At 42.0% G+C, this 12,706-nt stretch overlaps 1 protein-coding gene across 2 annotated transcripts in view; it reads right to left on the minus strand.

Moving 5' to 3' along the window:
• The window catches only part of HNRNPR (heterogeneous nuclear ribonucleoprotein R), a 45,035-nt gene extending 43,146 nt beyond the window's left edge, over positions 1-1,889 (minus strand). The window contains exon 1 of one of the 2 annotated variants that reach the window (XM_036914651.2): positions 1,733-1,889. The gene's annotated coding sequence lies outside the window, so the exon portion shown is untranslated. The remainder of the gene's footprint in view (positions 1-1,732) is intronic. The other variant, XM_036914649.2, reaches the window with a different exon arrangement.
• Positions 1,890-12,706: the final 10,817 nt, after the last annotated feature.

A 12,706-nucleotide genomic window follows, 5' to 3' on the forward strand; every position in this document is an offset into this window, starting at 1 on the left:
CAGACTTTCTGGTTTAACTCTGGGTGACAAATGTTTCTCAAGGCAAGCCTCAAAATCTGGTGAACTGGCAAAAATGAAAACATTCAAAACTGGCACCCTTTTGATCAAGAAACTACTTATAGTGTAAGATGGGTAAGTTTATTGATTAATACAACCTATTTCTATAAAGATGCATCTTAAAGTCCAAAATCTCTTTATGAACATATAGTTCTGTTTTCCCATGCTCCTCCATCCCCAAATACAACCAGAAGATCATCAGAACTCAAAAGTTCTCAGTATCACAAGACCATTACAGTATGACAACTGGGAATAATATTAATCACAGAAAGGAAGCAAATTTTTAACAGAAAAGTTCAATGAACATCTGTTAAGTTGGTATTTTTTAAGTATGTGTAAAGCAAAAAGACAAGTTGTGTATTAAGCACAAGACAGAAATATTTATGACTACCATTTCATTTTAAAGGCTCTCTAGAAGTTGATTCTGAAATTGGTTGAAAATGTTTAAGCTTGTAAACTTTTAACCAAAAAATGTAAAATGGATTCCAGAAACCCTTGCAGATCAAGAAAAAAATCTCTCTCTTCAAAACAAATACAATGTGGTTCATTTAAAAAAGACTGTTGTTATATGAGACCATTTAAAACTCGTCAATTCAACACAATGCCACACAGCCAAACCATATTTCTGGATGCAGCAAATATACTAATGTAACTGGTGTCATTTGAGCTAAGCATTTTTGCAAAACGTACAAATTTAAATAAGATTTAAGGGCTGCTGGGAAATTTAGTAAGTCAGCAGCAGCTTCTCCCCCTTTTCTGAACATCTCTGTGCAAATCTTCTTAAGAGAAGGGCTTTAAAAGAACCGACGAATGAAACTAACGGTTATCTCATGGCTCAGGACCGTCAAGCCCTTATCCTACGTCTGACTCACGAGACATAAATTCAGCTTCTTGGGGACAGCAAAAATCTCAAACAGGTTAGTGTTTAAGGACTGAACCTTTCAAGAACCCCTTGGCCTTAAGTTTTAAACTTGGCACTACGGTTACTACCGTGTAAGAAGAAGAATCGCCTTTCCAATTTAGTGCGCCTGTGACTTTGAATTATTCACCTCAGGCGCGCTTGAAGCCTAAGTTTCGTGGCCTCTGGTAGTCATTTTTTCCTTCAAATCTCGGCTTGCAGCATGCAGAATGGGGGAGGGGAGGAGGCTTCCTACACAAATCGGCCTTGCGGCTTCCGCTTACACAAAGTTTTCTCTGGGCTCAGGTAATCCTGGGGTTTGCATCCCTCCCTCGGCCCACCCACCCCTTCAGGCCCGTCGCCATCATCAACACATCCCATTCGTGCCTAGGCCGGCAGAGAAGAGAACGAAGCGGCTCCGGAAATTGAAGCGACGGGGCCCCGGGCGCCCCAGGCCGCCGGCCGGACCCGGCCGCGTGGAGCGGCGGGCGGAGGCGGGAAAAACACGGCCGACCCTGGCAGGCCGCGCGGAGAGCGCCCGGCGGGCCGCCTGGAGGGAGGGAAGGGATGACCGAGGGCGAGGGGACGCCTCAACGGGGCTAGGCCCTCGGCTACGAGGCCGGAGGAGGCCGAGGCCGCCCCCAGACCATCCCCACCCCCACCCCGGGACCTCGGAAGAAAACGAAACTGGGGACAAGGCGCCGTGCCCGGGCCGCACCGAGTTGGTTCGATCGGGGCTCCCGGCCCCTCCCCCCCACGGGCCGGCGCGAGACTCACCAGGGCAGAGCTGGGGCCGGCGGCCGGGCCCGTGAGAATCAGCGCGAGGCGCTTTGAAAACGACTAGAAATGGCGCGCGCGCCACCCCCTCCCCCCCCTCATGGACGGAGACGCGATCCCAGCAGCACGCGGGGTTTCCCGGAACTGCTTCCAGGGACTCCGAGCGTCCGGGCAATCACATCGCGCGGCGGTCTGAGCAGCAGCTCAGGCGACCAATAATTATGAGAAGAGTCGGACCACGCCAAGCGACTCGGGAGCCAATCTATGAAACCTTCTGCTGAGCCAATGAAGGAACTCAGCGCCGCCGGCTGTGGCGCCTCCGGGGCGGGGGCAGAAACACAAAGGGGTCTGTGGTGAATCCTCGGGTAGAGGCGAGGCTGCGGGACACAGCTCTTGAGTGGCTGAGGCTCCTCCCTCGTCTGCCGCTGGTGCCTGGGCCTCGCGGCGCGTGGCCGCCTCCAGAACACGCCCCCCATCGTCCGCGCCGGCCTCGCTCTGCCGCGGACCCCCGCCCAAGCCCCGCAGCCAGCGCCCCGGCACCCCTAATATCCCCTCGCGCCTCCGCCGGCGATCAGTCGACCCTCCCGACACGCCCACCTTAGCGCTGTTGGGCCGCCCTCTAAAGTCATCTCTTGGGCTCTAGTTAGAACGCGATTTGAAAAATCTCTGGGAATGATCGGGAAATTGCCCCCTGGCTTCCACACACATTTTGCGGCATCTCAATGTGAGGGAAATCGCTAAAGTGGGCATGACTCAAGAGCAACGTTACTCAAAAATGATAGAGCAGGGACATTTTCCCACAAGGTTTCGAGGTAAGTAATTTTCATAAAGTAGATGGGGCAGATATATGTATTTATGAAGCCAAAAGACACACAAGGAAAAGGGCTGAAGGAGACTGATTGCCGTTATTCCGAAACCTATTTCTCACTCTCTTCTAATGGTTTGTTCCTTGACCTCGCCTTAGTCCAAACCCTACTTCATCCCGCTCTTTGAAGCTCACTTCTACGGAGCCAGCCTGCCTTCCTTCTCCAACATCCAATGCCCCCACCCTTCTAAGGGAGTGGGTAAAGTCAAGCCGTGGACTGCAGGATTTCCAGATAGACTCGAGGATCACTTAAATTTCCCAGAACCTATCAACCAAAAATAATTGAAAACCTACCGTGTGCCCAGTACCAAGCTTAATGTGACCTTGAAGCTTAAACTTTATTAGCCTCTAGTTCAAGGGTTCTTAACCTATTCTGTACCATTTGATAGTCTGGGAAAAGCTACGGCTCTCTTCTAGGTTTTAAAATCCATAGCATTAGAAAAGAAACTTTATATTGAAGCACAACTAGGAAATATGTTTCAAAAATTTGTGAAAAAGTAATGCTTTCTTTCTTGAGTCCCCTATACAGAATTTTATTGTTGTAAACAACCATTTGATCAATAAAATGAGAGGTACCCTCTCAAAAGTAAAAAAAATAAAGTAATGCTTTCCTTTATTCAAACATTAAATATCAAGATCTTGCCTCAGGTCAAATAACTACTGAAATTTTAAAGTAATGAGAAGGTATTTCAAGAAGAAACACATAACTATACTGTGATATGAAAATGTCTGTAATTTCAACTGGTGACAAAGTGAGAGATACTGCTAATTCTACTGTGATTTATTGCCTACATTCACAATGGGGGAGAGGATGCTAAATTTCAGTGGAACATTAATGAAAATAGCAGTGTTATTTATTCCATCAAAGTTGAAGGACTGTTGAAATTCCATTCAGAGACTCCTTGCAGTCCGTTGAGCACAGGATAAGATCCCCTGGGTTGGATAATGTGATTAAAGTGATTACATCACCCAAATTTTTCTGGGATAATATTGCAAGTATTCAGTTATATAGTGCTCACAAGTCTTCTCCACTTTTCAGACCATATATCTTTTTTTAAATTTGTTTCATTGATATACAATCTCATGTTGGTTTCAAATACACTGCCCATCAACGTAGTAAGATATTACAAAATCACTCTCCGTGCTATACTACTCTCCCTGTGACCAACCTATATTGTGATTGCGGATTAATTTGCCCCTTAATCCCCTTCTCTCTCCGCCCAACCTCCCCACCTTCCCCAACGCCTCCCCGTTGGTAACCACTAGTCACTTCTCGGTCAGCTCATATATCCTTTTTTTTTTTTAATATTTAAAACATTTATTGACGTTTTGGAATTTTAATGAACATTTATGGTGGTTATATAAATTGATTCATTGTGGGGTTTTTTGGTATCGTTAATCTACAATTACACTAGACTCCCCCCATCAAGTCCCACCCACATACACCATTACAGTCACTGTCCATCAGCATAGTAAGATGCTACAGAGTCACTACTTGTCTTCTCTGTGTTGTACAGCTCTCCCCGTGCCCCCCCCACATTATGTCTGCTAATCATAATGCCTCTTTTTTTTTCCCCTTATCCCTCCCTTCCCACCCATACACCCTAGTCCCTTTCCCTTTGGTAATTGTTAGTCCATTCTTGAGTTCTGTGAGTCTGCTGCTGTTTTGTTCCTTCAGTTTTTTACTTTGTTCTTAAACTCCACAGATGAGTCAAATCATTTGATACTTGTCTTTCTCTGCCTGCCTTATTTCACTGAGCATAATACCTTCCATCTCCATCCATGTTGTTGCAAATGGTAGGATCTGTTTTCTTCTTACGGCTGAATAATATTCCATTGTGTATATGTACTACATCTTTTTTTTTTTCAAGAAAAATAGATCTAATTTATTTACAGATAATGCTGGTTTTTTTTTTAACTATACCATAACTTTTTTGGGGGGGTATCATTAATCTACAATTACATGAGGAACATTATGTTTACTAGACTCCCCCCTTCACCAAGTCACCCCACAAACCCCATTACAGTCACTGTCCATCAGCGTAGTAAGATGCTGTAGAGTCACTACTTGTCTTCTCTGTGTTGCACAGCCCTCCCCGTGCCCCCCCCACATTATACATGCTAATCGTAATGCCCCCTTTCTTTTCCCCCCCATTATCCCTCCCTCCCCGCCCATCCTCCCGGGTCCCTTTCCCTTTTGGTAACTGTTAGTCCATTCTTGGGTTCTGTGATTCTGCTGCTGTTTTGTTCCTTCAGTTTTTTTCTTTGTTCTTATACTCCACATACGAGTGAAATCATTTGGTACTTGTCTTTCTCCACCTGGCTCATTTCACTGAGCATAATACCCTCTAGCTCCATCCATGTTGTTGCAAATGGTAGGATTTGTTTTCTTCTTATGGCTGAATAATATTCCATTGTGTATATGTACCACTTCTTCTTTATCCATTCATCTACTGAAGGACACTTAGGTTGCTTCCATTTCTTGGCTATTGTAAATAGTGCTGCGATAAACATAGGGGTGCATCTGTCTTTTTCAAACTGGGCTGCTGCATTCTTAGGGTAAAGTCCTAGGAGTGGAATTCCTGGATCAAATGGTATTTCTATTTTTGTTTTTTTGAGGAACCTCCATACTGCTTTCCACAATGGTTGAACTAATTTACATTCCCACCAGCAGTGTAAGAGGGTTCCCTTTTCTCCACAACCTGGCCAACATTTGTTGTTGTTTGTCTTTTGGATGGTGGTGATCCTTACTGGTGTGAGGTGATATCTCATTGTGGTTTTAATTTGCATTTCTCTGATGACTAGCAATGTGGAGCATCTTTTCATGTGCCTGTTGGCCATCTGAATTTCTTCTTTGGAGAACTGTCTGTTCAGATCCTCTGCCCATTTTTAAATTGGATTATTTGCTTTTTGTTTGTTGAGGCACGTGAGTTCTTTATATATTTTGGATGTCAATCCTCTATTGGATCTGTCATTTATGAATATATTCTCCCATACTATAAGATGCCTTTTTGTTCTATTGATGATGTCCTTTGCTGTACAGAAGCTTTTCAGCTTGATATAGTCCCACTTGTCCATTTTTGCTTTTGTTTCCCTTGCCCGAGGAGATGTGTTCATGAAGAAGTTGCTCATGTTTATGTCCAAGAGATTTTTGCCTATGTTTTTTTCTAAGAGTTTCATGGTTTCATGAGTTAAATTCAGGTCTTTGATCCATTCTGAGTTTACTTTTGTGTATGGGGTTAAACAATGGTCCAGTTTCATTCTCTTACATGTAGCTGTCCAGTTTTGCCAACACCAGCTGTTGAAGAGGCTGTCATTTCCCCATTGTATATCCATGGCTCCTTTATCGTATAGTAATTGACCATATATGTTTGGGTTAATATCTGGACTCTCTATTCTGTTCCACTGGTCCAGCTCATATACCTTGATTTTTTTTATTTGGAAAATATTGTCAGCTGAGCTTTGCATTTCCAAGAAAAAAAAAGGTATGTTTCTGTATTTATGAATTCTATATTCCACAAATATTTATTGCATGCCCTCTACATACAAATTACTATGTTAAAAGTAGGGAAAGTAAAATGAATAAAACACAATCTGTCTCAAGAGCTTACATTTGAGCTGACGAGGCAGACCAGGTATATAGATAAAAATAAAAATGAGTTGTTGAGGAAAACTCAAGCTATATCCCTAATCTTTTAAGATTAGGTAACAGTGCAGCCAGGCCGTTACAATGTTTCCCTGTCACAGACCAAATATGTGGTCTAAGCTGGTATGTCAATGAACATCAAGAATTGCTTCTTAAAACAATTACAGGGCACCAGAATATTCAAACTGACGCTTTTTGAGTTTTACTACCTACAATCCAAAATTAACAGAGAATGTTTGAAATTATCAAGCCTTCTTAGTGGATCCTTAGATTAATTAGTCTTTGTCATGCTTGTCCCTTTCATATAATTTAGTCTATTCCTGACTCCAAACAAGATTACATCAATTCAGCCTCTTCAAAATGCCTTCACTTGCCACTAACAAGGACAAGTCATCCCAGCCACAGTTCAAGGGCCCAGGCAAGGAAAAGGAAACAAACAATAGGGAAAGGAAGAAAGGGGAGAGGAAAACGGAAAATGAGGAAACACAATGTGCAGAAAGTAGAGGACTACTGCTTAGGTGCCAAGCGTCCTCTGCTCTGCTTTGCTTCAACACTTCAGTTCTACCTTGAATCCTCCCATTGTCAAATAAAATTATTTACTTTCTTCATCAAAGTTTAATATCTTTTGTTATTTGAAGACACATTCCCAAATGGTGGTGTTCCAAACAAGACTGACCAGAGCCGAAGGCTGTTTATCTTTTATTTATACCTCCTAGGATTATGCTTCTTTTAAAAAATAAAGTGCCATATGGCTGACTTGCAGTAGGTTGTAGTCAACCCAAGACCTTATTGTATGCCTGCTTTGTTGTCATTTTTGTAGCATTTTTTTCTTTCGAAGATTATCCTTGAGCTGGTCCATTGAATTCCTTTCTAATTCTCAAATTCATCAAAGCCATTTTAAAATGGAAAGAAAGTGTCTCCATCTTAGTGGCACATATTTTAAACAATAATCACTACCATTTATTGAGCTCCTACTGTGTATCAAGTGTTTTATGTATACTATTGCTGATCCTTATATGGAAAGTTAAAAGTTAATATTATTCCATTTTATTGAGGAAACAAGGCTCAGAGAAGTTAAAACATTTGCTCAAAGCCACACAGCTGAACAGACTCAAACACAGTTTGTGTGACTCCAAAGCCACTTCACCAAGCTCCTTCTCAATTAAAGTCTCAGTGTTAACAGATTCTACTAAAGGTACATATTTTTATCAGTCAAAAAAATCATTGTTAAACCTTCATGGTGGAGGCTCCCGATTGCCTCCAGTTACTTCCTCTCCAACCCATCCCTCTCTCTCTTTTTAAATATAATTTATTAGAATTGTATTTTTGTCACACACTTACACACACAGCACATTTGACAGCTTGTTGGTTCTGTGGCACCAACTAGAAATGAAAACTTAGAAGTGATAAAAAAAAAGCATTGTCAATGGGTATGTGGTGGGGACTTGATAATGGGGGGAATCTAGTAATCACAATGTTGCTCATATAATTGTATATTAATGATACCAAAACAAAACACCATTGTCAATCTGATGAATAAGTTAGAAAATGCTATTTAGAGTCCAAAGCAAACTGTGATATAAGATAATGAGAACATTTTCCTTATGTGGTTTACAAATTGGCTTTACAATGCAATTTGAACTTATTCTGGGAAATGATAGTATCTAAAAACAAAATTGTGGCCTCACAAGCTCTCAATCTTGGGAAGAAACAGTCCTTTGGGTAGCTTTGGCAGAAAAGAAAATGACTCATAAAGATTATACCTATATGAACTTCATAATACTAGGTAACAGTTGTTAAGCACTTACCATGTTATCTCAGTTCATGCTCACGACAACATGTGAGGCAAATACCAAAATGTATCATCTCCCTTTGGTAGATGAAAAAACTAAGCCCCAAGTTAAGAGTTGAGACTCAAACTCTGGTATGACTCCAAATTCCAGTAGTCTCTTAATCATTATGCTCCACAGCCAGGAGAGATGAATCAAAACCAATAAAGTTAAATCTCCTTTTTAAGCCTTCATATTTCCAAACCTGATGTTGATATTCTCTGATTTTGAAATTTTTTGTCCTTAATTTTTTTCCCTGAGTTTTCTCTTCTCCTTGGGTTCTGTTGGGAGAATATGGACAAAGTGAAAAAATAAAGATGGTACAATGAACTTTGCTTTCCAACCTTCCATTCCCCCAAACTCGTGAAAGCAAGAATCCACTTTCAAGTTCAGTTAAGACGGTTAAGTCCAAAAAAAAAAAAAAGATGGTTAAGTCCAATTTAAGAGTGATGAACACTTGGTCTCACGGAAGAATTTAACAGAACATTCTCCTGCTCGGCAACAGCGAGATTCCTTAGCAACTTCACCACCAGGACTGGGGGACATCTACCCACTGCCACTGAACTCTGCAGCCATTTAAAGCGACAGCACAGGCAGCAGCAGGAGCTGCCACCTAATTTCAGAAAAATTCTGGAAACTTCTGAACATAACACTGGATCCATTGAGTTCTAATTATTTTAAGGCTTCCCTATAGGCAGGTGGAAGAGCTACATCCTGCAAGTCTTTTATGGAAGTGTTGTTACTGGAAGCTTTTAACCAAAATCCAGTAGAATTCTAAGGTAGGTATTATTTCCCATATTCAAATACACAAGTTAAATATACTGTTATGCAAATCAGATTCATCAGGGATCATGAGTCCTGCTCCTTCAGAGTAACTTTTGTTTTGAAAATTTAATGAAACAGTAAGAAATTGAGGATAGACTATGTGTACATAACTAAATTCTCATTACTCTTAAAATATCCATTAGAAGGGGGCAAGTGCTATCATTAACAAGGATATTATACCTTATAATTACATGGAGTTTTTCCACCTACGGAGAGTTTCAAATATAGTTTCTTACTAGACATCTTTGCTACATTTGGACATCTTGTGAAGTGCACCACATCCTTAGCCCTGTGACTCTCTCCTGATTCTTCTCTGGGTCCTATAATACTGTTATTTCTTTCTAGGGCCTCTCCTCTGTCCATCATTATTTGTGGGTGTTCCCAGGATTCCATCCTTGACACCGTTCTCATGCTCTATCTTGCACATTCATTTGTATATTTTTACTACTATTATTTCCATACTAGCTATTCCCATTACTTTATCTATAGCCTCACTTTTGGTTCTGAGCTCTGAATTCATATTTTCAAGTATTTACCTGATGGGCATATGAATATGTTTAGATGTAGCAGTTTTTTCAAATTCACAACTCTAGTCTTTAAAGACGCGTTTTCTTTCCTACTGTGTGCCCCCTTCCTCACTGAGCTCCATCCACACTGACCTGGTGGTTGTCCAGCAGTAAGCCAACTGCTGCTTCAGCACCTTTACATTTGCTCTTCAGTAAATTAAGTACTTCGAACACTTCCCCCCAGGTATCCTGACGACTCATTCAGAACTCTGCTTGAATGTCACCTCTTTAGACAGGCTTTCCTTAACCATTCTAATACTGCAGTACCCCTTCACTCCCTTTCCCATACTTTCTTCATTGTACTCATTACCAACTGATGTTATACAGATCTTTATTGTCCATTGCCCTTCCAAACCACCCCTCGAGAATGTAAGTTCAACAAGGGCAGTCTTCATCTCATTCAGTCTTAGCACATCAGCTGGTGCTCAACACATTTTTGTTAAATGATTGAGTTACCTTGTAATATTCATACCTACCCCAGATTTCTCCTCTTTGTGTGTTCTGGTTCCATTCATTGCATACTCCTCCATCCAACAAATCACTTACCTCAGGAATCTGGATTTCATAGGTCCTGACTCCTCATCTTAAGTGACTCATGGAGATGTTTGATAGTGTACCTGGAACCAGGACTGCAGCAAGGGGACAGATGGAGGCCTCCTGCCTTTTCGTATTCAGGCTCTGTCTGGTTCTGGGAAGACCCTCACATTCACATGTGTGGCTACCCAACCTGCAGGTCCAAGCTCTGTCCATCCTCTCAAACCTAGGCATATGGGTACACACCTGCAGCTTGGTTTGCCCTAAGGAGAACAAACCTGGAGAAGAGGCTCGGAGATGGGCTGTTTGGGCAAAGAATTCCAAGGTTCTGGAAACTTGGAGTTTGTGATCTGGAAGGGGAAGGTGAGGTTTGGATGGGCACATCCCCTTGGTCCCGTGGGGAAAGGTGCAACTGGAGGAGGGCCAGATCAGGGCCTTTTAAAGAGCAGGACAAACATGGCCCTGTTGCCCTGGCCTAATGGATGCATTTGGCTGGGCTAAAACCCAAACTCCAGTAGACTGGATGTAACTAAACAAGAGTGAAGTCTAGAAAGTGTGCTTCTTCCTTCACTTGCTAAAATCCAAAGACTTAAGTTCTGTGATTCAAGAGTCATCAATGGGGAGATTTAGAAAAGGGAAGCTTGGGTACAAATCCTATTAGAAAATGGAACCTCATCAAAATTGAAAACACTGGTTCTTTGAAAGATACCCTTAAGAGAATGAAAAGACTAGCCAAAGACTGGGGGAAATATTTGCAAATCATTTATCTGATAAGGGTTTGTATCCAAAATATATAAAGAACTCTCAAAATTCAATAAAAACAAAGAATCCAAAGCTTGCATTCAATTCGCAAAGGAATCTGGATTGCACTCCCACCCCCCAAATATTAACCACCTCTGGTTTATGTACTCAGCTTGGAGAATTCGGAAGTTGACCGAATGCCAAACCTAGAAAAAGGCGCTTAGAGTCCTACCCAAGCTCCCTGTATTGAGAGCCTGCCTTGCAGCATGTCTCCAAAGTTGCCATAGAAAGTTTTATTCTTGGATAACCCTCCAAAGATGGTAACGATTCAAGTACAGGAGCCATCAGGGAAGGTGTCTTTATCCCAGTTTTAGCTTGGGGATTGAGGGTGACAATGGTGTCTTAATGGGTCACACTGCTTCTGGGGCCTTCTTTCTCTGACATATGACCCCACCAGGTATGCAATGACAGAACTTCTAGTTGTTTTCTTTTATAACTAGCTTGGGTGGTGACAAATTAGAACTGAGGTCAAGGTCACCAGCCCTGCTGAAGGGAAATGAAGTTTATACATATTCTCCTCTCATTTATCCAGTCAATATTTGCTGCGTGCCTTCTCAAAGTCGAACATTTACTAGAGGCTGAAGATACAATGGTGAGCAAGACACAGTGACTTCTTTAGGGATATTAAAATCTAATGGGAGAGACCAAAAAATAAACAAGGTAACGTTTTACTGGGATAAACCCAGGGAATACTGAAAAGGAACACCTGATCCAATCTTGTGGGATCAGGAAAGGTTTCCTAGAACCAGTTAGGTTTGGGACCTGAAGGATGAGGAGGAGTTGGCCAGAAGACAGGAGGGAGAGATGAGACTTGGAGAGTGTTGCAAGTGCAGGGCAAATACAGAGAACGAAAGCTGAGGAGGGTGGCAGAGGCCACATCCTGGATGACCTCCTAACTCACACTCCACAACTTTCACTGTACGCTGCTGGCAATGGAAGCTTGAGGTTTTACGAAGGTGGCAAGAAGGGATTTGCCCTTCAGAAAAATCATTCTAGCTGCAGCAAGGAAGAACAGGGAGAAGGCGGTTGAAAATAGAAGAGGAGACTCATTAAGATGTTTAATTAAGCAAGGTATGATATATGGACTGGTGATTGTCTGAATAATTGCAGCTAATATTTAGAGCCCCGTTGTCTCATTTCATCTTTGCAACTCAGTGTGGTAGATATAATTACCCCATGCTATGGATGGGGAATCCAAGGAACAGCAAAGCTAATTAACTGGCCCAGGTCACATGGTCAATAGTGGTAGTAAAGAAAGGAAAGTAGGCAGATTTGAGAAATATTTAGGGAGTGGAATGGTCATGACTGAATGACTAATTATTCAACTAATACTCATTATTGATTTTGGGGAGGGTGGCTAAAGGAGCAGAAGCTGTCAAGTATGATATGCAAGTTTCTACCTTGGATAACTAGGTAATGACTGAATTAAGAAATACAGGAGAAACAGCCTGGCGTGGTGGAAGAAAGTGCTACATTTGGTTTGGGGTTTGATTTTAAGATGCATGGCAATAGATCTAAGTGGAGATGTCTACAAGGCAGCTACCTGCAGGGGCTGGTGTGAAACTCCAAGTGAGATTTGATGTCATCAGCCTCATCTCTCCCAGATGGAAAAACAAAACCACCTTTGGAGAAGCTGAAAATGACAATTGAACATGAAGCATTTAGGAAAACAGAAATACAATGGGATTAACTACCAAATAACTTTAGGTCATTGCAGGGTAGTTTTCTTCTATTACTTTTTACTCAATTGTTTTTCACTAATGACCTTTTATTTTGGAGTCTCCTGTAAATAAGCAGGCCCAGGCTATTCCACAGCAGAAGTAGGTATCTAACCAATGCTTCAGTCCATTTCTCCCAGGGCACAGGCACTCCTTTTCGAACTCTTAACTTTTGAAACACTAGGGAACC

The sequence above is a fragment of the Manis pentadactyla genome, chromosome 4 (genome assembly GCF_030020395.1).
Source record: "Manis pentadactyla isolate mManPen7 chromosome 4, mManPen7.hap1, whole genome shotgun sequence".
Classification (NCBI taxonomy): domain Eukaryota; kingdom Metazoa; phylum Chordata; class Mammalia; order Pholidota; family Manidae; genus Manis; species Manis pentadactyla.